Source organism: Ranitomeya variabilis, chromosome 2 (genome assembly GCF_051348905.1).
Source record: "Ranitomeya variabilis isolate aRanVar5 chromosome 2, aRanVar5.hap1, whole genome shotgun sequence".
NCBI classification, from domain to species: Eukaryota; Metazoa; Chordata; class Amphibia; order Anura; family Dendrobatidae; genus Ranitomeya; species Ranitomeya variabilis.
The window spans coordinates 835,874,998-835,902,064 of NC_135233.1; the positions used below are offsets into that span (position 1 = coordinate 835,874,998).

The 27,067-nt window shown below is 42.8% G+C and overlaps 1 protein-coding gene across 4 annotated transcripts in view; it reads right to left on the bottom strand.

The window, feature by feature from the left end:
* Nucleotides 1-27,067, bottom strand: part of DLGAP2 (DLG associated protein 2) — a 1,328,681-nt gene that overhangs the window by 1,264,591 nt on the left and 37,023 nt on the right. For 2 of the 4 annotated variants that reach the window (XM_077290074.1, XM_077290078.1), the window contains exon 2: nucleotides 9,218-9,371. The exons of the other annotated variants lie outside the window; for them this stretch is intronic. The gene's annotated coding sequence lies outside the window, so the exon portion shown is untranslated. The remainder of the gene's footprint in view (nucleotides 1-9,217; nucleotides 9,372-27,067) is intronic. 4 annotated transcript variants of the gene reach the window in all.

A 27,067-nucleotide genomic window follows, 5' to 3' on the forward strand; every position in this document is an offset into this window, starting at 1 on the left:
TGGGAACCCTGGGCAATTGCCTAGTTTCTCTTCCCCTACCACCGACCCTGCTCTCCGCCGGCACTCAGATTCAGACATCTCAAACATATTGAGCTGTTTTGGGAGCAGCTTGATTATTCGATATGACAAACCTGTCCAACAAGCCATTTTGTGGGATAAGCTTCTGAAAACATGGAGTTACATTAATGCAGATAAACTCAACACGCTGACAGCTAGAACTGTGAAAAGCTGGAATTACTAAAAATGGATGATTCTTAGATTAAAGAAAAATCCAAAGCGCTATTTTTAAGTTTTCGTTGAAAATGTAAAACATTTTGATTCCAAGCTATTGCACATAGGTTTTAAATAAAAAGATATAGTTTTTTCTATTTATTCCTTATAAATGTATTGAACTTTAAATGCAAAGCTACAATTAAACAATAAGTACAATATATAGCTGGTTTGCAAGCCCAGAATCCCAAAATAGACACGTAGAAAACTTTAGGCATACCTGGAGGAAAACATTATTCATAGAAATTCTGCTTTAATACATTTTCATGCATGACTTGTAATCTCTCCTGACAGGAATAAGGTAGTAAATTCTTATATGCTCTATAAAAAAAACAATATTCCTTGTGGAAATCTATAGAAAATATTACACAATGTCAGCATCGATTAGACAATGTCAGACTGAAGGAATATACCCCATTTACAAGGGAAATGGTAACTGCTTCCAATTTATTCCCACATTTACTTGAATTATAATAGGGGGATAAGCACACTCCAGATTTCAAAGGAAGAATTATCCATAAAGGCTATTTTATGAGGAAATCAGGAACTTACCAAGATAGTCAGGAGAGATAGATCTTATTTAAGCAGATATAAATATTTTTTAATTCCTTTGCATTTCTGCTTAAAACTTATTTTCTCTCCATATCTGCCATGAGGGGGTTTGTCTTAGGTCGCAGTTAGTTAGCCGAATAAATTGGAACAAGACTGGAATGCATGGCAGATTGGCTGGTGGCTCTCCCGACGTAAGTATGATAGCTACATAAAAATACATGAAGCTGCCACGCTCAGGTCGAGAGTTCAGCTGGCTTGTCCATGCACTGTGCTTTCCGATATTGTTTCAATTTATATGACCATCTGACTGCGCTGTTCGAGTGAAACTAGGGGACTAGGAAGTAAGCCAAAATCTTCCAACCTGTACTCCATCTTGCCATCTCACGGCAGGCCATCTTAGGGCTAATTCAGATGTTAGTTTTTCTTGTACAAGTGATATTTGCGTTTTTCACGGACAGAACTTGTACTTTTGATAATCTATGACTTTGTTCACATGCCTCATCTATGCCTCGGCCCGAGTGGTCTGTGAAAAAAATCAGAGGCATGTCAACTTTTGATCCATGCCTTGGATCAATTTCACCAATGCAAGTCTATGGATCAGTGAAAAAGATCGCACAACACCCGTATGCCCTTCCGTTTCCTGTCTGTTATTTATGGACTATTTGATAGAAGAAGCTTGAGAAACCTCCAGCAGTTTTATTTTACATCTGAGAAAAATTTATGAAACCCTGATCAAACTCTGATGGTCAAAGGTGATAAACTGACCAATTTCTGATGACACTAGTCAAAAACACTGATGAAGCTCAGACCTATTTTTGCGTACGAGAAAAACCAGAGGTCTGAATATTGCCTTACACACAGAGGGAGTGAAACCACACCTCTTTTGGAGGGGATGAGGTTTCTGAACAATAACACATCTCACAACCAGGAAAACGGGGACTGCAGTCTGCAAGGTCCAAAGGTATTTTTTTTATTACTGAACTTTCTGAAGGTCCAAGCATTTTTTTTACTACTAAGGCCGGCTTCACACTCAGCGTATGAAAATACGGTCTGTTTTTTACGGCCGTAATACACAGAAATGTTCCCAAAATAGTGATCCGTATGTCATCCGTAGGCAGGGTGTGGCAGCGTATTTTGCGCATGGCATCCTCCGTATGTAATCCGTATGGCATCAGTACTGCGATATTTTCTCGCAGGCTTGCAAAACCGACATCTAATGGATTTATGTGCTCAAATGTTCGTTAAAACATATATACAGTATATATATATATATATATATATATATATATATATATATATATATATATATATATGTCATTGAGACACACAAACACATATATATATATACACTCACTGGCCACTTTATTAGGTACACCTGTCCAACTTCTTGTTAACACTTAATTTCTAATCAGCCAATCACATGGCGGCAACTCAGTGCATTTAGGCATGTAGACATGGTCAAGACAATCTCCTGCAGTTCAAACCGAGCATCAGTATGGGGAAGAAAGGTGATTTGAGTGTCTTTGAACGTGGCATGGTTGTTGGTGCCAGAAGGGCTGGTCTGAGTATTTCAAAAACTGCTGATCTACTGGGATTTTCACGCACAACCATCTCTAGGGTTTACAGAGAATGGTCCGAAAAAGAAAAAAAATCCAGTGAGCGGCAGTTCTGTGGGCGGAAATGCCTTGTTGATGCCAGAGGTCAGAGGAGAATGGGCAGACTGGTTCGAGCTGATAGAAAGGCAACAGTGACTCAAATCGCCACCCGTTACAACCAAGGTAGGCCTAAGAGCATCTCTGAACGCACAGTGCGTCGAACTTTGAGGCAGATGGGCTACAGCAGCAGAAGACCACACCGGGTACCACTCCTTTCAGCTAAGAACAGGAAACTGAGGCTACAATTTGTACAAGCTCATCGAAATTGGACAGTAGAAGATTGGAAAAACGTTGCTTGGTCTGATGAGTCTCGATTTCTGCTGCGACATTCGGATGGTAGGGTCAGAATTTGGCGTAAACAACATGAAAGCATGGATCCATCCTGCCTTGTATGGAGCATCTTTGGGATGTGCAGCCGACAAATCTGCGGCAACTATGTGATGCCATCATGTCAATATGGACCAAAATCTCTGAGGAATGCTTCCAGCACCTTGTTGAATCTATGCCACGAAGAATTCACACAGGTATAGCTTCCCACCTCTGCTTGCTGTCCATGTCTCATCTGCTGCATTAGAATTAATGGTATAGCTTCCCACCTCTGCTTGCTGTCCATGTCTCATCTGCTGCATTAGAATTAATGGTATAGCTTCCCACCTCTGCTTGCTGTCCATGTCTCATCTGCTGCATTAGAATTAATGGTATAGCTTCCCACCTCTGCTTGCTGTCCATGTCTCATCTGCCACTATACCATCTAGCAACTTATTTTAATGTGCCTGCGTAATGTTTGGTATAATTCATTGGTTGTATTGTAGGCTGTACTCACTGTTTGATGTATATCAATTACTGTGGCCACTCTAGATACAATCAGGTGAAGGTGTTATAGCATGTTGCCAGCTACAATGCCTTTGATCATTTAACCACCCCCTGGTGTGCTGGCCCCAGCTGCCAAATTATCCCCACCCTGGTCCCATAATCCATCTCTTCTGACCCATCACTGGACTATAAATGTAGAACCATCCTTAGGGGGCACGCTAGTGGGGGTGCACGCGTCACATAAGCAAAGCGTCACGGAAGATAAGCGTCGTGATACCGCAGTTATTCCATGGCAGTTAGTCAGGGCAGGAGTCAGGTAACCCACACTCTGTTTTCCCTTCTCACCATGTGCTTTATTCCTATCCTCCTATGCTCCCTTGCAATCCACATTCACCGCCCAATCCCCCCTCCACCACGACTCATACAGATCAGCTCCTCACTGCTTCCATCTCCCATGTACAGCTCCCATGCACTTCTCACCTTCCTGAAAAACCTCAGCCCATCTTACACAAACACACTGCACAAAAAAACTACAAACATTTCAAAAAACTACTTGCTTTTTATCTTGTTACTCCTACTGATTTTGGGGGACATATCCCCCAACCCCGGTCCCCCATCCCCCAACCTCAACTGCTACCCTATCTCATATCAAAACCATACTAACCTTATTAATATTACTTGCACTCCCTCACCTCTCCCTTTCAATTGTGCCCTTTGGAATCCACGGTCTGTATGTAACAAGCTCCCTTTCCTGCACAACTACTTTCTGAACAACTCTCTCAATCTGTTGGCCCTCACTGAAACCTGGATCCAAGACTCTGACACTGTCTCCCCTGCTGCCATTTCCCATGGTGGCTTACAATTCTCCCATTCCCCAAGACCCACTAACAGACCTGGTGGTGGAGTCGGCATACTCTTGTCCCCCCAATGCACGTTCCAGGTTATACCCCCAGTTTCTTCACTTTCATTCCCTTCTTTTGAGGTCCACACCATCAGGCTCTTCCGTCCCCTCCCCCTCAGAGTAGCGGTCATATACCGGCCCCCAGGCTCACCTACCCACTTCCTGGACGACTTCTCAGCCTGGCTGCCGCACTTCATGTCCTCAGAATTACCAACCCTTATCCTGGGAGACTTCAACATTCCCATTAACAGCCCCATGTCCACATCTGCATCCCACTCTCCTACCTACCACACATTCAGAAATCTACATGCTATTAATTCTCACACACTTTCAGACTCCTTACACTCATCACTGTCCCCAGTCTCCTCTTGTTCCTATCCTGATCTGGCTGTACATTACTTCAATGACACTCTTAGAAGCACCCTAGACCAAGTAGCTCCCCTCACCTTCAGAACCTCCAAACACAGAGTGAAACAGCCCTGGCTCACATCGCAAACCCGATTTCTCCAGCGATGCTCCAGGTGTGCTGAACGCTTATGGAGGAAAACTCGCACCCCAGAAGACTTCTTGCACTTCAAATTTATGTTAAGGACCTATAACTCTGCCCTTCACCTTGCCAAACAGACCTACTTCACCACCCTGATCTCCTCACTATCCAACAACCCCAAGAAACTTTTTGACACGTTTCACTCCCTCCTCAGGCCAAAAGCACAAGACCCTATCACAGACATTTGTGCTGATGACCTGGCCTCCCACTTTATAGAGAAAATAGATAACATCCGTCAGGAAATCCGCTCCCAGACACCAAGTGCAATGACTCCCATTCCTCCCTGCATCTCCCCTGGCTCACTCTCCACATTCGATCCCATCACAGAAGAAGAAGTCTCCAAGCTCCTCTCCTCTTCTCGTCCGACTACATGCACCACCGACCCCATTCCCTCACACCTCCTCCAGTCTCTCTCTCCAGTCGTCACAACTCACCTAACTGCAATCTTTAATCTCTCCCTCTCCTCTGGCATTTTCCCCTCCTCCTTCAAACACTCTATCATTACTCCATTACTAAAAAAACCTACCCTTGACCCATCACGTGCAAACAACTACAGACCGGTCTCCAATCTACCCTTCATCTCAAAACTCCTGGAGCGCCTAGTCTACTCCCGCCTTACCCGTTACCTCTCCACTCATTCCCTCCTAGACCCTTCACAGTCCGGGTTCCGCCCACTACATTCAACTGAAACTGCACTCATCAAGGTGACCAATGACCTTCTGACAGCAAAATGTAACGGTGACCACTCTCTGCTCATTCTCCTCGATCTTTCTGCAGCTTTCGACACTGTTGACCACCCTCTCCTACTCTCTAGGCTCCAGTCACTAGGCATTAAGGACACTGCTCTCTCCTGGTTCTCTTCCTATCTTTCTGACCGCTCCTTCAGTGTTCTGTTCTCCGGCTCCACTTCATCTCCTCTTCCTCTCACTGTCGGGGTACCTCAGGGCTCAGTCCTTGGCCCCCTTCTCTTCTCCCTCTACACGGCCCCAATTGGACAGACCATCAGCAGATTTGGCTTTCAGTACCATCTTTACGCTGATGACACACAACTATACACGTCAGCCCCTGACCTTACCCCCGCTGTACTACAGAACGCCACTGACTGTCTGTCTGCAGTCTCTAACATCATGTCCGCTCTCTATCTGAAGCTCAACCTCTCCAAAACTGAACTTCTTCTGCTCCCGCCTTCTACTAACCTCCCTAAATCTGACATTTCCCTCTCCGTGGGTGGCACCATAATAACACCTAGGCAGCAGGCACGCTGTCTGGGTGTCATGTTTGACTCCGATCTCTCCTTCACCTCCCACATACAATCTCTTGCCCGCTCGTGCCGCTTACACCTAAAGAACATCTCTAGAATCCGCCCTTTTCTCACCATGGAGACAACAAAAACTCTCACTGTCGCCCTAATCCACTCCCGCCTGGACTACTGTAACTCTCTTTTAATTGGCCTCCCCCTCACGCGACTTTCCCCTCTCCAGTCTATCCTTAATGCAGCAGCCAGGGTCGTCCATCTGGCTAATCGTTACTCGGACGTGTCCGCTCTTCGCCAGTCATTACACTGGCTGCCCATTCATTACAGGATACAATTCAAAGTACTTGTTCTCACCCACAAAGCTCTCCACAGTGCGGCACCCCCTTACATCTCCTCCCTCATTTCTGTCTATCGGCCTAGCCGACCGCTGCACTCTGCAAACGACTTTCGACTAACCTCTGCACTATTCCGTACCTCCCACTCCCGACTCCAAGACTTCTCCCGTGCTGCGCCAATCCTCTGGAATGCTCTACCCCAAGATATTAGGACCATCCACAACTTGCATAGCTTTAGGCGCTCACTCAAAACTCATTTGTTCAGAGCGGCCTATCACGTTCCCTAATCAGTCATTTTATGTTTGTGTGTGTGTGTAGCCCATTCACTATCTCATCTACCCCCCACCCCCTGAAGATGGCTGGACCATCATTGTAAATACATCATTGTAAATACACACCTGTACTTTGTATCTCCCCACCTCATTGTAGATTGTAAGCTCTCACGAGCAGGGTCGTCTTATTTTGCTTTATTGCTGTATTGTTAACATTGTTACCTATGACTGTTGTGTTTGAAACTGTTAAACTGTAAAGCGCTGCGGAATATGTTGGCGCTATATAAATAAAGATTATTATTATTATTATTATTAATAATTGAGGCAGTTCTGAAGGCAAAAGGGGTCCAACCCGTTACTAGCATGGTGTACCTAATAAAGTGGCCGGTGAGTGTGTATATATATATATATATATATATATATATATACTGTATTTATATTTAATTCAGCGCGAGATATGTGAAAAGCCGGTAATTCAATTGCCGACTTTTTCTTTCTCCTTCACAAACGCGACAGGATATGAGACATGGTTTACATACAGCAGACCATCTCATATCCCTTTTTTTTTGCATATTCCACACTACTAATGTTAGTAGTGTGTACGTGCATAATTTGGGCGCTGTAGCTTGTAAAATAAAGGGTTAAATCGCGGAAAAAATTGGCGTGGGCTCCCGCACAATTTTCTCCGCCAGAGTGGTAAAGCCAGTGACTGAGGGCAGATATTAATAGCCTAGAGAGGGTCCATGGTTATTGGCCCCCCTGGCTAAAAACATCTGCCCCCAGCCACCCCAGAAGAGGCACATCTGGAAGATGCGCCTATTCTGGCACTTGGCCACTCTCTTCCCACTCCCGTGTAGCGGTGGGATATGGGGTAATGAAGGGTTAATGTCACCTTGCTATTGTAAGGTGACATTAAGCCAGATTAATAATGGAGAGGCGTCAATTATGACACCTATCCATTATTAATCCAATAGTACGAAATGGTTAATAAAACACACACACACATTATTTAAAAGTATTTTAATGAAATAAAGACACAGGGTGTTTTAATATTTTATTATACTGGTAATCCACCTGAAGACCCTCGTCCTGTAAAAAAAGGTAACATAAAAAATCAACAATATCCCATACCTTCCGTCATTCTATCAGTCCCACGATGTAAATCCATCTGAAGGGGTTAAATCATTTTACAGCCAAGAGCTGTGCTAATGCAGTGCTCGTGGCTGTAAAACCCCAGGGAATGAATGGAATGCAGGGGAATGTCCTGTAGTTACCTTGTGTCGCGGTGATGCGCCCTCTGCTGGATGTCCTCATATGAACTCGAGCCTTTATTTTACAATAACCCTTTATTTTACAAGCTACAGCACCCAAATTTTGCACATACACACTACTAACATTAGTAAAAAAGGGATATGAGATGGTTTACTGTATGTAAACCATGTCTCATATCATGTCGGGTTTGTGAAGGAGAAAGAAAAAGCTGGCAATTGAATTACCGGCTTTTCTATAGAACACCGCTGCGTATTTCTCGCAAGTCACACTGCTGGTCCGTGTGTAATCCGTATTTTTCTCGCCCCCATAGACTTTCATTGGCGATTTTTTTGCGCAATACGGTGACAAACACAGCATGCTGCGATTTTCTACGGCCGTACAAGACCGTATAATACGGATCAGTAAAATACGGCAGATAGGAGCTGGGACATAGAGAATCATTGTACCGTATGCAATCCGTATTTTCTGCACCTCTCATACGTCCGTAAAACTCGCTAGTGTGACGCCGGCCTAAACCTTATGATTTACTCCAGAATCAGTGGCAGAAACTGAAGGTTGACACTCAAATTTCTGCCACAGATGTGCAGTAAGATGTGCTTCAGATCCACGAGAATGAGCAACATATAATGGGGCTTGTCAGCAAGTGCCAAAATCCATAAGCTTTTCCGTGCAGAATCATTGATAACAAGTAGCACGCACTTTTCATTGAATTTTTTTAACATGCCCTGTACAATAATTTAAGCAGATTTTTTTTCACTCCATTTGACCAAAGTTCTAAAAATCTCACTCGCACGAATAAGGGCAAATTGTTTTTAGGGTTGATGTGGCTTCGCTGGCAGAATCAGTGCCAAAATCTGTGTCAAATCCTGAACATGTGAAAAGCTACCAAAACAGATACATTCAAACTAAATAATCCAGTCAAATACAAACCTGTGCCAGAGACAAAACAAACACAAAGTCTACGGTTAGCATAATATAAATGAATGTGCCTAACCATAAAAGAAAACTAAAGATGAAAAATGTGTGAAGAGTTTGACTATGTTTCGCCGCCACGTCAGAGATAGACAGTAATTATAGAAAAGAATCAGACAGAGCTTTGTCACAGATGCCAAAAAAACTGGAGAACATAAGTCATCCTGTCAAAAATGAAAGCATGAAACAATGATGAAAAACCAGCTAACCAGTTACACAAACTGCAAGAGTTTCATTCATTCCCTGGACACCAATAACAGCAAAAATTGAAAAAATAAAACCTAACAAAGCCTGAAGACATTGCTGTACTCTAGTCTATAGTGACTGATTGCTGGTCTATACATGAATATGTTTCTTTAAATGCAATGCTTACCAACTGCTGAAATATCACACTTCTATTCACTCTTCAGGATTGGGATGGAGAGCAGGAATGTTCTCTTTAATAGCTGAATTAATATTATACAGCCCAACAACTTTCATTTACATTGAGTTAAAAGGGTGATGCATCTTCTGAGTATTTCCATCCACTGTTAAAGAAAATTATTATAAAGCAAGGATTGATGAAGAGACACATATTCAAATGATTAACATCTCTAAACTTACTTCTACACCCGTGCTGTAGGGGCCCATTTAGAAAGGTTTCTAATAGTGAGGAAGCAATCCCAAGGATGCTCATTCATGATTATTGGCCAGTGAAAACCAACGGCAATCACCTGATGAAGAAGCAAGACTCTTGTCTGTCATGTGAGATGACTTAAAACCTATTTAAAAACCATTGTTCTCGGCTGAACAATAAAAGGGGTGGTCCGAAACTAACATTGATTTTAATCCAAAATGTCTGACTTTTTAATGTAATAATCTAATAGCTTTTCTAATATACCGTACTTTAATTAAAAATGTCCCTCTCTCCTCTAATTGCTTTATTTTTTTACCTACATCATATTTGATGACATTTTGTTTGAAAATCCCCTGCGTAAACTGGGATACTCAAATGTGCCTGCCTTTCCTGAAATGAAACTTCATCAGTAACGTCCGTTTCAGGAGTTGGGCTAGTAAGAATGCGTCGGTCTCAATTCCGAGCAGGCAACAGAGCGTACTGTCAGTGACATCACTTTCAGGATAGGAGATGATCTCTGCTTTCAGTTATAGCTTCTCTTCTTATGATGCAAATTGACACTGAGCTAGTGAGTGAGCACACTGTCACTGTGTAAAAGTAATATTGCACAGTGACAAGGAAGTTCATACTCCGCATACTTCGGAACTGACAACCGATGTACGGTGAGTAGAGCTGGGACTAGCCTAGAGCCTGAAATTAATATCACTGATGAAGCTTCATTTCATGGTGGGGACAGAAGTCGCGGAAGTGACCACAGCCTCTGCCCCCAATGATGTCTAGTTTGAGAATCCCCAGTGCATCATGGAATACTCAAACCAAATGTAATCAAACAGCAAGTAGGTAAAAAAAAATAAAGCAGTTACATAGATTAGAGAGGGAATCATAGGGACTTTTTAATTAAAGTATATTAGAAAAGCCATTAGATTATAACTAGTGATGAGCGAATATACTCGTTACTCGAGATTTCCCAAGCACGCTCGGGTGACCCCCGAGTATTTTTTAGTGCTCAGAGATTTAGTTTTCACTGCCGCAGCTGAATGATTTACATCTGTTAGCCAGCTTGATTACATGTGGGGATTCCCTAGCAACCAGGCAACCCCCACATATTCTCAGCCTGGCTAACAGATGTAAATCATTCAGCTTAGGCGATGAAAACTAAATCTCCGAGCACTAAAAAATACTCGGAGGTCACCCGAGCGTGCTCGGAAAATCTCGAGTAACAAGTATATTCGCTCATCACTAATTATAACATTAAATAGACAGTCATTTAGGATTATAGTCAATGTAAACAGGACATGTACTACCAGGAACATACTCTCCTATGTGGACAGAATAATCATTAATACACACAAACACTTGCTGGTTTGCATGTAGCCAATTGGATATCATTTAAAAGATGTACTTGGCATGTCTAATTGGGCTCAAAGCCTGAAAAAGACTACAGTGGGAACTAGGACTTAAATATTGTGACAGTCACTCGTGAGGTGATGGAGGAGAGATACATGTCATTGTACATGATGGTGTCAGTGATGTGAAACCAGAAGTAGTTTCCTCCAGCACACTACGTGCTGAGAGGATTAAATGAGAGTTATGTTATGGGCTGCTTTTAGTGAACCTCCATAGAGCGGGTGGGAGGGGGTCCACTGTATCTCCACCTGCGGTGTCCTGACAGGACCTGTGTGATGTCGAGATCATGTGATCAATCAAATAATGCAGGCGTCACATGGTCTGGGTTTAAATGGCTGACTGCCGGAGCTTCCAGTGTTCAGCGGTTATCTGGAGAAAGAACACTCCAGGAAGTTGTGTGCTCAGTCTGAACCGTGGACATTGCTGCTGGTGAGCGGGCTGATCCCAGCTAGGAAAATGACAGTGTTTTTTTGTTTCTTTGCTTTGCTGTTTTTCACAGAGAACTGTGTTTCTTTTCCCAAGCTTGGTTTATGCGGCTATAATAAACCAAGCCTTTTCTTAAAGAGACAGTGTTCCAAGTTATACCTCTGTGTCCAATCGAGTGAGCCGCTCTATACCAATATGTATATATATATATATACACAATGAGGAGAGATGGTGTGCAATCAGGTCTAAAATATGAGGTGCTGGCGTAACGGACCGTAATGGCCCCAGAACCGAGTAGTAGAAATTCACCGCACACTCTTGTTTGTCAATTTGCAGGCGTGCTGTACACACTTTATTCCAAAAAAGATTGTCTCAAACAGATAAATAGACCATAAGCAGTGTAGAGATAAAATTTCGATATGACAACCCAACGTTTCGACCGTCCAGGGTCTTAGTCATGGGGTTACTAGTGAAAATAAAAAGACAAAGTATAAGACACTGAATACTATACATATTATATACATTATATACAAAGGAATATAAGGTAACAAGATTATCATGATAGCATAGACAATTATAGTCTCCAACCTAGAGAGGGGCATTAAACAAAGATAGGGCAGCCAGTAGTAGTAGCAGTAACGTACCAAAACATGACATTATACAATGTAATAACAATCCATGACTCTGAGTGGCATAAAAAATGACAAGCTTGTATTACCTTGGTTGTAGGTGCCAGAGTAGAAGGTGAAGAATATGGTGAGGGACCCTTATACTTAGAGTACCAGAAACTGTAATGGATAATAGAGATGTTAAAGGAAGAGTAGAGATACCAGAGCAAGTCAGTCCTAAAATGTGAGTGGCTATCTATGTGCTCTGTCAATATTGACTGTCAGTTGTATAGTAATGCCATAAGGGAAGATGTTGTGTAGCTAGATGGCATGGCAGTAAGTCCTTCATGCAATAGATAGCTTAATATGGGGTGGCTGTGATGGAGGCCCAGGGACACATAAATTGGTAGTAGTAATAAGGTTTATTACAGCAACACTATAATAGATGGTGCGGCAAATAGGAGCTAGCTCGTGTACCTGCTGCCAATGGTGCGGGGAGCTATGAGTCGGGATCTATAAGGACGCCATGAGGGAGTAATGTAGCAGTGACACAAATGACTCACATGACTGTGGAGTAGCGCATCGGCATCCTGCTGGCCAGGGATGCCGTGGTAAGATATAATGATGTGATAGCATTTACCTGCTTCTAACGTGGTATCCAGGATGGTAGAGCGGCGCGTCCGCGTCCTGCTCAGTGTGCAGCTGTTTGGTGTATGTCTGGAGCGTGCCCCGGCATTTTAAATGCTGCGCCCAATATCGCCGGACCGGAAGTGCGTCACCGGGACCGGAAGTGACGTGCCGCTATTGAAAATGGTATACTGCGCATGTTTGTTTAAGAAACCATAGCGACGGATGTAATGGGGCAAAGAAAGAGGCAGTAAAAGTGGCTATAGGTATAATATAAGCTGCGGACATGGCACAAATGGGCATAAGGAGGTAGAAAAACCGCAAGGGAAGTGCAGAGAAGCATAATGGGAAACTACGTTTATCAATAAATGAATGGCCCTATAGAATGGTACAGTAATGGGGCATGTGAAAATGTAACAGATAGGTCCAGGGTTGAATGGGATAGTATGGCTGACTTTAATAAAAATGGAGTAACTCACCTAGAGAGAATCATATTTAGCGGGTCTGTAAAATAAATAGTGAAGTTAATAGAATCATATTAACCAATCAATCTCCCTATTAAGGCCTCTAGGGGCCAGGGTATCAAGTTTGTGGATCCAGTAAGCCTCTCTGGTTTTTAATAGTCTAATGTGATTGCCCCCTCTCCTAGGCCTGGGTACATGTTCTATCACCTGGTATTTAAGTTGCGCCACTGTGTGTTTTAGTTTAATGAAGTGGTCAGGTAATGGGAGCCAGGTCCTGCCGCACCGAATGGTCGATTTGTGGCTGGCAATTCGGTCCCTGATATGTTGTGTCGTTTCTCCAATGTATAGGAGGCCGCACGGACATTTAATTAGGTACACCACGAAGTTTGAATTACAGGTGTGGTAACCATGAATTGGGAAGGATTTGCCCGTCCTGGGGTGAGTGACATTGTCCGATTTTATCACATTGGAGCATGAGGCACAGTTCAGACAGGGAAAGGTGCCCTGTCTGCGTGTGGTCAGGTAGCTTTGAGTTATGGTGGGACGTGGACTGCCAATGTCGGCTCGCACCAATTTATCCCTGATGTTGGGAGCCCTCCTATTGCACATTAGAACCGGTGAGGTGAAGCAATCCACTTTGGGGTATGCTCTAGAAAGTAATGGCCAGTGCTTTCTGATGATTGATTGGACCTTTGGCATTAAGGGATGATATGTATGTACAAAGGGGACACGTTCTTTAGTGGCCAATTGTGGACGGGGGGATTGTGGACTCAGGATATTGTTTTTCTCTAGTTCTAGTAAACGTGTTGGATAGTTTCTGTCCCTAAACTTCTGGGACATGGTATCTAGGCGTATTGGGAGTACGGCTGGGTCAGACACAATCTTAGCTAGCCTCGTAAACTGAGATAGAGGTAAGCTGTTTTTAGTGGCTTTGGGATGGCAACTGGAATAATGTAGGAGATTATTGCAGTCTGTGGGTTTGGTAAATAAGTCACTGGTGAGTTTCCCAGTCTGGTCTTTGTGTATCATGGTGTCTAGGAACGATATGTGACTCATGTCATATTGGATAGTAAATTGCAGCTCAGGGTGAATTGAGTTCAGATATTGGTGAAAAGACAATAGTAATTCAGATGACCCTGTCCAGATAAGGAAGATGTCATCAATGTAGCGATGATAACATCGGATATGTTGTTTGAACAAATCCTCCGGGTAGACATGATTAGTTTCAAAGTGGCTCATGTACGCATTTGCGTAAGCCGGTGCGACGTTAGAGCCCATCGCGGTCCCGCAGCACTGTACATAGTAGGTGTCCTCATATAAGAAGAAATTCTCATATAGGACCAATTCTAGGAGATCTAGACAGAATTTGATGGAGTTAGAGGACATGTTGGAGGCCTGGAGGAGTGTCCTTGTAGCTGTAATGCCTTTCTCGTGTGAGATGGACGTGTATAAGCTGTTCACATCTAATGTAACGAGTAGGCTATCAGATGGTATGGTATCGTATTCTCTGATGAGGCTCAAAAAATGTCCAGTGTCTAACAAAAAGGACTTCGTAGTCTTAACAAGGGGTGTAAGTTTCTTTTCGAGGTAGATGGACAAAGGTGATAGTATCGAGTCAGTGGAGGCTACGATGGGTCTACCAGGAGGATTGGTGAGTGATTTGTGGACCTTAGGGAGAATGTAAAACACCGGAATCACAGGGTTGGGGTTAGAGAGGAATTTGGCAGTGTTCTGATCAATAGTGTGGTTGTCTAAGTAGGTCCTGATAAGGTTTCTGATTTTTCTGTCAATGTCAAATGTGGGGTCTCTCGGGATGACTCTATAGTTGTTTGAGTCGGAAAGTTGGCGCTGGACCTCACTGGAGTACATGGTACGGTCCATGATTACGATCGCGCCGCCCTTGTCAGCAGGTTTTATTATTATGGACTTATTCTCCTTAAGGGACAAAAGTGCCTGTTTTTTTGCTGATGTGAGGTTGGTGTGTGTAGGGAAGAAGCCAAGGCGCTGCTGGTGTGAAAGTTCTTTCACCTCACGGTCAACTTTTACTGCCTCTTTCTTTGCCCCATTACATCCGTCGCTATGGTTTCTTAAACAAACATGCGCAGTATACCATTTTCAATAGCGGCACGTCACTTCCGGTCCCGGTGACGCACTTCCGGTCCGGCGATATTGGGCGCAGCATTTAAAATGCCGGGGCACGCTCCAGACATACACCAAACAGCTGCACACTGAGCAGGACGCGGACGCGCCGCTCTACCATCCTGGATACCACGTTAGAAGCAGGTAAATGCTGTCACATCATTATATCTTACCACGGCATCCCTGGCCAGCAGGATGCCGATGCGCTACTCCACAGTCATGTGAGTCATTTGTGTCACTGCTACAATACTCCCTCATGGCGTCCTTATAGATCCCGACTCATAGCTCCCCGCACCATTGGCAGCAGGTACACGAGCTAGCTCCTATTTGCCGCACCATCTATTATAGTGTTGCTGTAATAAACCTTATTACTACTACCAATTTATGTGTCCCTGGGCCTCCATCACAGCCACCCCATATTAAGCTATCTATTGCATGAAGGACTTACTGCCATGCCATCTAGCTACACAACATCTTCCCTTATGGCATTACTATACAACTGACAGTCAATATTGACAGAGCACATAGATAGCCACTCACATTTTAGGACTGACTTGCTCTGGTATCTCTACTCTTCCTTTAACATCTCTATTATCCATTACAGTTTCTGGTACTCTAAGTATAAGGGTCCCTCACCATATTCTTCACCTTCTACTCTGGCACCTACAACCAAGGTAATACAAGCTTGTCATTTTTTATGCCACTCAGAGTCATGGATTGTTATTACATTGTATAATGTCATGTTTTGGTACGTTACTGCTACTACTACTGGCTGCCCTATCTTTGTTTAATGCCCCTCTCTAGGTTGGAGACTATAATTGTCTATGCTATCATGATAATCTTGTTACCTTATATTCCTTTGTATATAATGTATATAATATGTATAGTATTCAGTGTCTTATACTTTGTCTTTTTATTTTCACTAGTAACCCCATGACTAAGACCCTGGAGGGTCGAAACGTTGGGTTGTCATATCGAAATTTTATCTCTACACTGCTTATGGTCTATTTATCTGTTTGAGACAATCTTTTTTGGAATAAAGTGTGTACAGCATGCCTGCAAATTGACAAACAAGAGTGTGCGGTGAATTTCTACTACTATATATATACACACACACAGTACAGAGCAAAAGTTTGGACACACCTTCTCATTTAAAGATTCTTTTGTATTTTCATGACTATGAAAATTGATCATTCACACTGAAGGCATCAAAACTATGAATTAACACATGTGGAATTATATACTTAACAAAAAAGTGTGAAACAACTGAAATTATGTCTTATATTCTAGGTTCTTCAAAGTAGCCACCTTTTGCTTTGATGACTGCTTTGCGCACCCTTGGCATTCTCTTGATGAGCTTCAAGAGGTAGTCACCGGAAATGGTTTTCACTTCACAGGTGTGCCCTGTCAGACTATCTGTGAGCATGGTCTAAGATGCTTTCTGTAGCATGGTGACCCAAGTGTCGTAATGACGCCCTGAGTCACCATGGCAATGATCGTGCCTGTGCGATGACGTTGCGTTGGTGCCGATCTGAAGGGACAGGTAGCCCTCTCCCCCAGCCTCCAAAATGTTGCTCTCAATTGCAGCATTTAGGCTCTCAAAGCAGAAGCTTGGCAAGGAGCAGCACTGCGCTCCTGCTGTGATCGTGCAGGAGGTGCTGACATGTCGGCACTTCCTGGGTGATCATGCTGTGATCGGACAGTCAGATTGAGTGCGACTGACGGCATGAGTCCCCCACCTCTTCGCGTGCTGCTCAGCTGCCAGAAACATACATATACTACGTATACAATATAGTAACATAGTTATTAAGGTTGAAGGAAGACTTTAAGTCCATCTAGTTCAACCCATAGCCTAACCTAACATGCCAGTATTTATAAATTGGGCCCGAATTCCATTAAAATACTGTTTAAAAAAAAATCATGAGCAAAATAGAATTTCTCTTTAGTGAAGGTTAAAAGTTGAATACGTTAGTGATCATTTTCACCCCACTTCATGTACACCAATTAAAATAATTAAGTGGCATCAACTCTTGTCAACTGAAACGGACTATACACTCATCAAATTTGTTGGCCAGGTTGAATGTTAATGCATCCATCCTATCAATGCACCAGAAATTACATTCCCATTTAGCTAATGAGCAAACATAATTATAGTGAAATTAGAGGAGACAGGGGTCCAGAGAAAACCACTCTCATATCTGAAGTCAGCTTTAATCTAGGAATCAAAGAAACTCTCCAATTACAGGCACTGTAGCTAAGACTAATATACCAATTGGGAATCAAAAAGGGAAAGCACTCTAGACTTAGACAATGGTATGGGCTAAGGTTTCTTTCACACTTCCATCTTGAGACGGCTGTCATAATGCGTCGGCGCGACATATTGACGGATGCTGTAAAAAGATTGGCAAACGGATGTAACGCATCCAGTAAACTGATGGAACCGTCGAATTCGGGGGAGAGAGAGAGAGAGATTTTCCCGGAGCCAAAAATCCTTTCAGGCATGCTCAGAATGAAAAAAACTGGGTACGTCACTGGATTCCTGTGTTTGACGGTCAGCGACGGATCCTGCGCACATAGGCTTCCATTAAAGCCAACAACGGACAGCGCAGGACCTGTCGCTGAGCGATTTTCAGACATGCAAAAAAAAGTTCCTCTGAACGTTTTCTCCGCCCGACGGACCGCTATTTTCCGATGAATCCAGTGCACGACGGATGAAACGGATGGCCATCCATCACAATCCGTCGCTAATGCAAGTCTATGGGAAAAAATAGGATCCTGCGCAAAAATTTACAGGATCCTGTTCTTTAAAAAAAAAATTTTAAAAAATCAACGGATTTCGACGGGAGGAAAAAGACGGAAGTGTGAAAGAGGCCTAACCTCTGTAAAGGGTCACTGTTTTCAGTGTGGTATCCCTGTGTATTTTTTTTTTGGAGCAGAGTAAGACACTAGTAACGAGTACAGTGAAGTAGGGACAGTGTTATATCAGTCCTGCTGATGGTATGTCTCACAGGCAGGGATGTAGCTACAATAGGTGCAGGGGTAGAAGTTGCACCGGGACTCTGTAGGCCATATACAGCTCTGGCAAAAATTAATAGACCACTGCAAAATTGTCAGTTTGTGTGATTTTACTCTTTATCGGTATATTTTTGAGTAAAATGTAAATTTTTCATTTATTCTATAAACTACTGACAACATGTCTCTGAAATTCCAAGCAATAAATTTTGTAATTTTTTTTTTTTTTTTTTTTTTACAGAAAAGCATAAGTGGTTAAAATTACAAAAAAAAAAAAAAAAATAGTGCTTTCAGACCTCAAATAATGCGAAGAAAACAAGTTCATAATCATGTAGAAACAACAATACTAATGTTTTTACTCAAGAAGAGTTCAGAAATCAATATTTTCTGGAGTATCAGTCAACACAACACTTGGTGAGCGGGCACCATCTGCATATCAAATAAGCACTGGGGGGATCACCACCTGCATACTAGTGCATAGCCTGTCATAAATCTACATAACCAGCGCTGCTAGGAGCCCTTTTACCACCCGGGTGCTAGGCAGGGTGAGTTGATAGAGCATACAGGGGACCTGAACTTTAGGGTTTGGTTATCCATGCTGTGTTCAGTATGCCTTTAGGTGCATTATGTGCCACCCTGTTTTTTTTTATTTCTTGCTGTGGGGCACAGAACATTGAGGGTGTACCATTTGGTTTGTGGTATTATATAGCACCATATAACGCCCACATGCTGGTCACTATGGTTTTTATGATCTATATATTGGTTGTTTAAGGCTATGTGTTATGTTATAACATTCATTTACTACTTGTATGGACCCGTTACCCCAGGTCACATTTTTTAGAAGGTGTTTTTAAGCATGTTTTTATGTCTTTGTGTGATGTTTTCCTAAATAAAGATGTTATTTGTTTGAACTTGGATTCAGTGTGGTGATCCCAATTTTGTCTGCATACACTTTGTCTTTTTTGGTTGCTATTTTCTGGAGTAACCATGATTTTTAATCAGGGCTTTCATGCGTCTTGGCATGCTTTCCACCAGTCTTTCACACTGCTCCTGGCGCAAAAATGCAACCAGTTCTTCTTTGTTTGATGGCTTGTGACTATCCATCATCCTCTTGATTACATTACAGAGGTTTTCAATGGGGCTCAGGTCTGGAGATTGGGCAGCCCATGACAGGGTTTTGATGTGGTGGTCTCTCAAATTTGCCAGACCTGTAGAAACACCAATACTATTAAAAAAGTAACTAGTGATGAGCAAGTATACTCGTTGCTCGGGTGGTCTCCGAGTATTTGTAACTGCTCGTAGATTTAATTTTTCGTTGCCTCAGCTGCATGATTTGAGGAAGCTAGACAGCTTGAATACATGTGGGGATTCCCTAACAACCAGGCCACCCCCACATGTATTCAGGCTGGCTAGCAGCCGTAAATCATGCAGATGTGTCGACAAAAACTAAATCTCCGAGCACTAACAAATACTCGGAGACCACCCGAGCAATGAGCATACTCGCTCATGACAAAAAGTAACATATGGGAGCTGTGTTAGAGAATTTGCATAGGGTCCCATGGACTTCAAGTTATGAAACTGATCACAGGGACCAAAAGTTATCTAATAACACACTGAGCTATTAGGGAATGTGAGGACAGGTTGTATTTTGTAGTATACAGTAACAAAAAGATTTTTCCACCAGCAGGAGCAAAACAGTAACAATGCAGTGACATGAGAAGAATCTGCATAACTAATCATATGCTAAATAGTTGCAAGTCAAATTTATGTATGAGACAGCCAAGATGATTGTCTATACAATCATGGTAGTCCCATGTTCAAAGCAATAGTGGATTGTGAGATGTGGAGCCTGAAAGTCAAACGTCCAAAACATGGTTATCCTTTTGCTCGTCAGTGTGTGTATTAAAAAGGTAATCATATCATTTTGTGAGACTAAGATTGTGATTTACAGCTGGAACACAGCCTTTAAAGGGGATATCCGGGACTTTACAAAAAAAAATAAAAATAAATAAATGTATCTGAGTAATTGTTGTGTGCGGCGCTGTTCTTCCCCGATACAGAGTGGTCACAGACAGCCCCTGCATGGGATTCAGAAGCCTCTGCTGATGTCATGTCTACAGTGTGGAGGCTTCTTTCCAGTTCGCTCTGTCGATGCGGTGGTACTTCCAAGGTCATTCTGATTGACAGCCGAATTCCCGCTATCTAGCTGGGAGAGCCAGCTGTAAATCAAAATGACCTTGTAAGTCACGCCCTGTTGCATCAACACAGGCAGCTAAATCCCCGGTAAGAGCATGTATGACCACTCTGCCGGTGAAGAACGGCGCCGTGCACAACAGTCAGGTAAGTTGCAACTACCTGCCTGTTAGTGCTTAGATACAATTTTTATTTTTGCAAATTCCTAGATATCCCCTTTAAGTATGATTTAACCTGGAATGGGTAATACAAATTGGTTGACACAAACTCTTGATAGGACACATGCCTCATATGTTTTGTCAAGGACGATTTTAGACAAAGGGTGGCACTGGACAAAAAAAAAAGTGGGACACCAAATTCTGCAGTAAAATAATGACACTACCGGTAACAGTATGTCCACAATAACCCAAAGCCTGTCTAATAAGACACGTGACTGATACCTGGTAATCAGGCGTCCCATCAGGCATGTGTAGATGTGACGTCATCAGCTCAGGTCACCTCCCGATGCAACAATGAATTATGCCGGACAAGTACTTGAAGTTTATGTCAAAAGATTCACTTAAAGGAGGTGATCGGTTACTGATCAGCATGGGGTCTGATCATTATGACCTACATTTTCATCCTTATTAGAATATGCAGTGCGCATATGGAGCATTCATTTGCTAAAAAGCTCGTCTTTTTCTGTCAGCCTTAGAAAGGATGAATGGATCAGTGGTTAGACATTCCCCATTGTGATGAGTGGTGTGCGTTGCAGAACTTGGATACTCACTGACCATTGCCCATAGCTTATTGCCCATCCTGAGGATTTCACTGAACTACCGCTCTAACTTTCGCATACTGCATGTGTTTTAGACCTTTAAAAGCACAGGTATTTTGGGCCTTAAGGACACAGTAATTGTTTTCATGTTTCTATCACTGTGTTTCAACCAGTTGATATAGCCATTCCAGAGAGGTTTTTCCCAGAATAAGTTGTAATTTAATGGTGGCATTTTGGATTACATATGGGTTGAAAAACTTTTAGCATTTGTTTTAAAGAAGGAAATGGAAAAAAAAAAAAAAAAAAAACAGCATTTCTGCAGTTTTTTGGGTATGGTTTCAAAAGTGATAATGTCATAGCAACAGAATTATTGCGTCCAGTAATAGCAGTGATCAGGTAACTGGAACAGAACATCTTCAGAAAAATATATGATAATGAACAGTGCAAATAACCTGCCGCTGTAGCCAATCACGGCCCCAGTGGTCCTGTGTCTGGGGAACACTGACATAATCACCTCTGGGGTAAAACGCACAACGCAGACATCCAGATATTTAGGCGACAGCAGGTATTGTTATCACTAAGTTTTTTGCTATTTTTATTTTACTTTTATTACATTAGGGGTTAGGAAGCTGCCTTGTGTGTTTCATTGTGTGTGACTGGTGGTGAGGTGCTCAATAAATCTCACCAGTGACCAGTCCTGTGTTGCTGGCTAAGGCTGGAGTCACACTACAGCGAGATACGGCCGAGTCTCGCAGGTTAAAAACAAGCTCTGCCACCGGCACTCCAGAGCGGAGCGTGCGGCTCCATGTATTGCTATGCAGCCGCACGCTCCGCTCTGGAGTGCCGGTGCCAGAGCTTGCTTTTAACCTGCGAGACTCGGCCGTATCTCGCTGTAGTGTGATCCCGGCCTAAGGGTATGTTTCCACGTTCAGGAAACGCTGCTTGTTTGATGCTGCGCAGCGCTGCAGCGTCAAACAAGCAGCGTCCAGATGTTCCAGCATAGTGGAGGGGATTTGATGAAATCCCGTCTCCACTATGCGTGGAAACCCGCACGCGGCGGCCCTGCGACTACGGACATGCTGCGCGTCTTTTCAGATTGCAGCATGCCCGTACACCTTGCGGGGACGCAGCGTCCCCGCAAGGCATATCACAGGGCCCTATGGGACAGAGCGATCATCCCGGATGTGAAGAGTTAACACATCCGGCATGATCGCGTCCCATTAAGGGGGCGGGGCTTAGCGCCGAGCGGCTTCGCCGCTGCGGCGATCCCGCCGCCCATCCGTACCGTGGTGTCATACCCTAAGGGTTCATTCTGACGTCTGATTTTCACATACGATTGCTATCCCTGTTATTCACAGACAGCACTCATGCCTATGATAATGGATCATTTCCATTCACATGAAAATTGCAGTGACTTTTTAATATTGATCTCAGGGTTGGGTCAAAATCGAAAATGCAAGTCAGTGAGCCAGTGAAGAAAAAAAACAAAACAAAACAAATTGGACAGCCCTTGAATGTCATCCAAGTGCGGTCTGATTTTCATGGACTGTTAAAAATGAAAAGATGGAGAACATTTTTGTTTCTATATTTAAAAGTATAGATAATTCTTCTAAAAATATATTAGCGGTTTCTTAGCATGGAGTAGCAAAATATTGCTAATCATAGTAATCAACTGTGCAAAGTTTTAGCCATGTGTGAAAATTATAGGTACATACTGTGTGTTATGTCCAAACACTGAACAGCAGCTGTCAAGACAGAGCACAAGTGAATATGGGTTTAGGGGTCCCATACAGGAGCCGAGGCAGAGCAGAGGTGAGCAGTGCTGCTCTCTTGACCTCTGCCAGAGCAATAGAGTCACAAATAACTGGTTGTGCTTATCGTTCTGCCTCTTGTCCTGCTGACTGCCGGCTGTCCGGTGTCATCTGTAGCTCCAGCGCAGGCAGTTGTCAGGAGCGCACATCTCTCGTGCAGTCTTGAGATCTGCTGAGGTGAACAGTGCACTCCCAACCTCTGCCATGGAGCTACTATTAACACAGGTCAGTGCGGCACTCAGCAGGTCAAGAGGCAGAGTGAGAAGCACAGGTCTGACCCCAGAAAACAATAGATGAGTGCGTTCACAGCAGGGGATCCTAGACAAGTGCTCAGTCTGACCCCCTGCCCAACGCCAGCCCTGCGTTTGGCTCACAAACTGGACACGTCATATACTTACATGCATAGAATTCCATCAAGTGAAATCATGTTTGTTTACTACCTTCCATTATACTTTGTTTTAAAAGCTTGATTCATCCAATTCTTTTATTAACATATTACATTATATAATTCCTAGACTTATAGAGGATTTAAATATCGCATATCTACTTACAGAAGCCTTGTAGTCTTGCTCAATGTAAAAAAAAAAAAAGTGTCCCTTTTAGATACAATCATGGCCAAAAGTGTTGGCATCCTTGAAATTGTTCCAGAAAATATACACTAGTGGCCAACATTGTGTATATACTTACAAATAAATATGACAAATCAACATGGTAATCACAGAAATTTAAAGTATCATTAATATATTTTTTATATATATACCATGCTATCTACAATAGGACTTATAAAGCCTATCACCAACTACTACATAGACAACAGAAGAAAAGATAATCAGAAGGCCATGTTTGAATAATAAAACCACAATATTTATTGAGAAACATTATTTTAAAAGACATATTGCCAAAGTGTACATAAAGAGAGACAAAACTACCCATTAATCACAATCACCCATAATCACGCACAACCACGGTTAATACTAGGCTGAAACAGTTTTTTACAAAATTTTTATAAGGTATTTTTGAACTACCCTGGGAAGCAACTAGTAGTAAATAATGTTCACGTTTGCAATTTGCACTAAATCATACATCTAGGGAGGCACTATATTCAATACTATAATTAGACAGGGCTACAAATCCTTAAATAGTTGCTTACTATATATTATATATTATAGCCTCCACCCCAGGCACCACCATACCTCACCACAGCTGGTATACCGCTCAACTATGGAGCCACATATTCGTCAGCAAGTGTTTAGTAATTACCTTTGCCCGACCATGGTGGGTATGCCACTGATACCCGCAGCAGCGCGTCCGCCCCGACGCGCGTTTTGGACTCCTTTCTCAAGGGGCCCCTTGGCACTTTGGCAATATGTCTTTTAAAATAACGTTTCACAATAAATATTGTGGTTTTATTATTCAAACATGGCCTTCTGCTCATATTGTGTATATACTGTATATGCTCAAATATAAGCCGACCCGGGTATAAGCAGAGACCCCTAATTTTGCCACAAAAAACTGGGAAAACTTAGTGACTCGAGTATAATCCTAGGGTGGGAAATGCAGCAGCTACCGGTAAATTTCAAAGATAAAAATAGATACCAATAAAAGTAAAATTAATTGAGACATCAGTAGGTTAAGTGTTTTTGAATATCCATATTGAATCAGGAGCCCCATATAATGCTCCATAAAGTTCATGATGGGCCCCATAAGATGCTTCATACAAAAATATACCCCATGTAATGCTGCATAAAGGATGATTATGGCCCCATAAGATGCTCCATAGAAACATTTGCCCCATATGCTACTGCTGCGATTAAAAAAAAAAAAAATGACACTCACCTCTTGTCCTGACCAGGCGGGGACACTGTCACTTGCGATATTCACCTGTTCCCATTCCACTGCTGAGCGCTGCTCTGTCTTCCGTCTCTCTGCAGTGACTGTTCAAAGTAGAGGGCGGCGCTAATACTAAACACGTCATCGCGCCCTCTGACCTAAACACCACAGCCAGAGGAAGCGGAAGACACAGCGGCGCACGGAGGTGGAACGGGGACAGGTGAATAATGCAATACTCACCCTCCCCGTTATACTCCCCCTCCGGCACGGTCCCTGGCAGCTTCTCCAATGCAATGGTCTCTGATGCCAGCAGCTTGTTCTTGTGTTCAGCGGTCACTGATACCGCTCATTAAAGTAATGAATGTGCGCTCCACCCCTATGGGAGTGGAGTCGCATCCATATTCATTACTTTAATGAGTGGTACAACGTGACCACTGAACACAAGAAGAGCAGCGGGCGCCGGAGAAGCAGGGACATGCAGAGACGCCCCGGGAGCAGGTGAGTATGATTTGAGAGCTGCCGCCCCGCCTCCCCCGCCGACCCCCTGGAACAATGACTCGAGTATAAGCCAAGAGGGGCACTTTCAGCCTAAAAGATTGGGCTAAAAATCTCGGCTTATACTCGAGTATATACGGTACTTGAAGTTTTTAAAGGGAACCTGTCACCTGAATTTGGCGGGACCAGTTTTGGGTCATATGGGTGGGGTTTTCGGGTGTTTGATTCACCCTTTCCTTACCCGCTGGCTGCATGCTGGCCGCAATATTGGATTGAAGTTCATTCTCTGTCCTCCGGAGTACACGCCAGCGCAAGGCAATATTGCCTTGCGCAGGCGTGTACTCCGGAGGACAGAGAATGAACTTCAATCCAATATTGCGGCCAGCATGCAGCCAGCGGGTAAGGAAAGGGTGAATCAAACACCCGAAAACCCCGCCCATATGACCCAAAACTGGTCCCGCCAAATTCAGGTGACAGGTTCCCTTTAATAATTTTCGAGGCTTCTGGAACTTTCGGCGATCTTACTTGTTTGATTATGTAATTATATTTTAGATCTCAGGCACGCAATCTGTAACTAAAGAAAGCGGGAGACTTGTTTTTGATATTTTGTTGGTAGTTTTTATAATTTTGACAAAAAATACTGGACTTCGTTCTCTGTGAGTAAAATTAAAAAAATTTGAATTACAGTATATGTTAACTTTTCTTTATGTCCGCATGAAATTAAAAATAGTGTTTTAAAACTACAGTCGTCACTTGATTCTTTCAGTATAGGTCCTACAGGCATTAATTTCTTTACAAATCCTTCTATATTATTTCAAAACACTCTTTTTCGGTGATTACTTTGTATCTCCGTTCATACAGCACCCACACACACAAATGATACACCATTTGAAAAGTAAACTTGCCCTCTTCAGCAAGAAAATAGCCAAACAAACCACACATCCACGATGTTATCATAAAATACATTTTAAATATTAATTTTCATAAAACTACAGTAAGGAAAAATGACCTGCAGGTGGCACCACACTACCCCAAGCACAATACCACAAAGATTAAACAAATCCTAACATTTGCCTTGGGGGCTTTCCAGCTTGCCGAACTCCTTGCCCAGCCGATTTCAGGCAGGTACATATAAAATATTTGCTACATATGTGGAAGTAGAATAAAAGTAAAAAACTTTACCTTTACCTTTACCTTTAAGACTTCAGCTTTAGGGTATGTGCACACGTCAGGATTTCTTGCAGAAATTTTCCTGACAAAATCCGGACATTTCTGCCAGAAATCCGCATGCGGTTTTTTTTGTGTGTGTTTTTTACGCGTTTTTGTGCGGGTTTTTTTGCGGATTTTATGCGCACACGTCAGGATTTCTTCAGGAATTTTTGCGGGTTTTTTTGCGGATTTCCTCGATAAAAACGCTATAATACCGCAGAAAAACCGCATACATTATGCATCCTATCATTTAGGATGCATTCCGCATTTTTTGTGCACATGTTGCATTTTTTTCGGCAAAAAAAACGCATTCCGGAAAAAGAAGCAACATGTTCATTATTTTTGTGGATTTTTTGCGGATTTCCCATTAAATTGGAGTGTCAGAAAAAAAACGCAAAAAATCTGCAAAAAAAACGCACAAAAAACGAGTAAAAAAAAGCTCAGAAAAAAAACGCATGCGAATTTCTGGCAGAAAGCTGTGTTCACGTTTTGCTGAGAAAGCGCGTGGACGCGAAACGTACGTCGGGGTGCATCACATTTGACTTGGGGTCCGTGTTCATATTGTTGTAAGCTGTGCTTGTGTGTTTTTGTACATTTTTTACTGTGATTCAGGGATTGGTTCCCCTTGG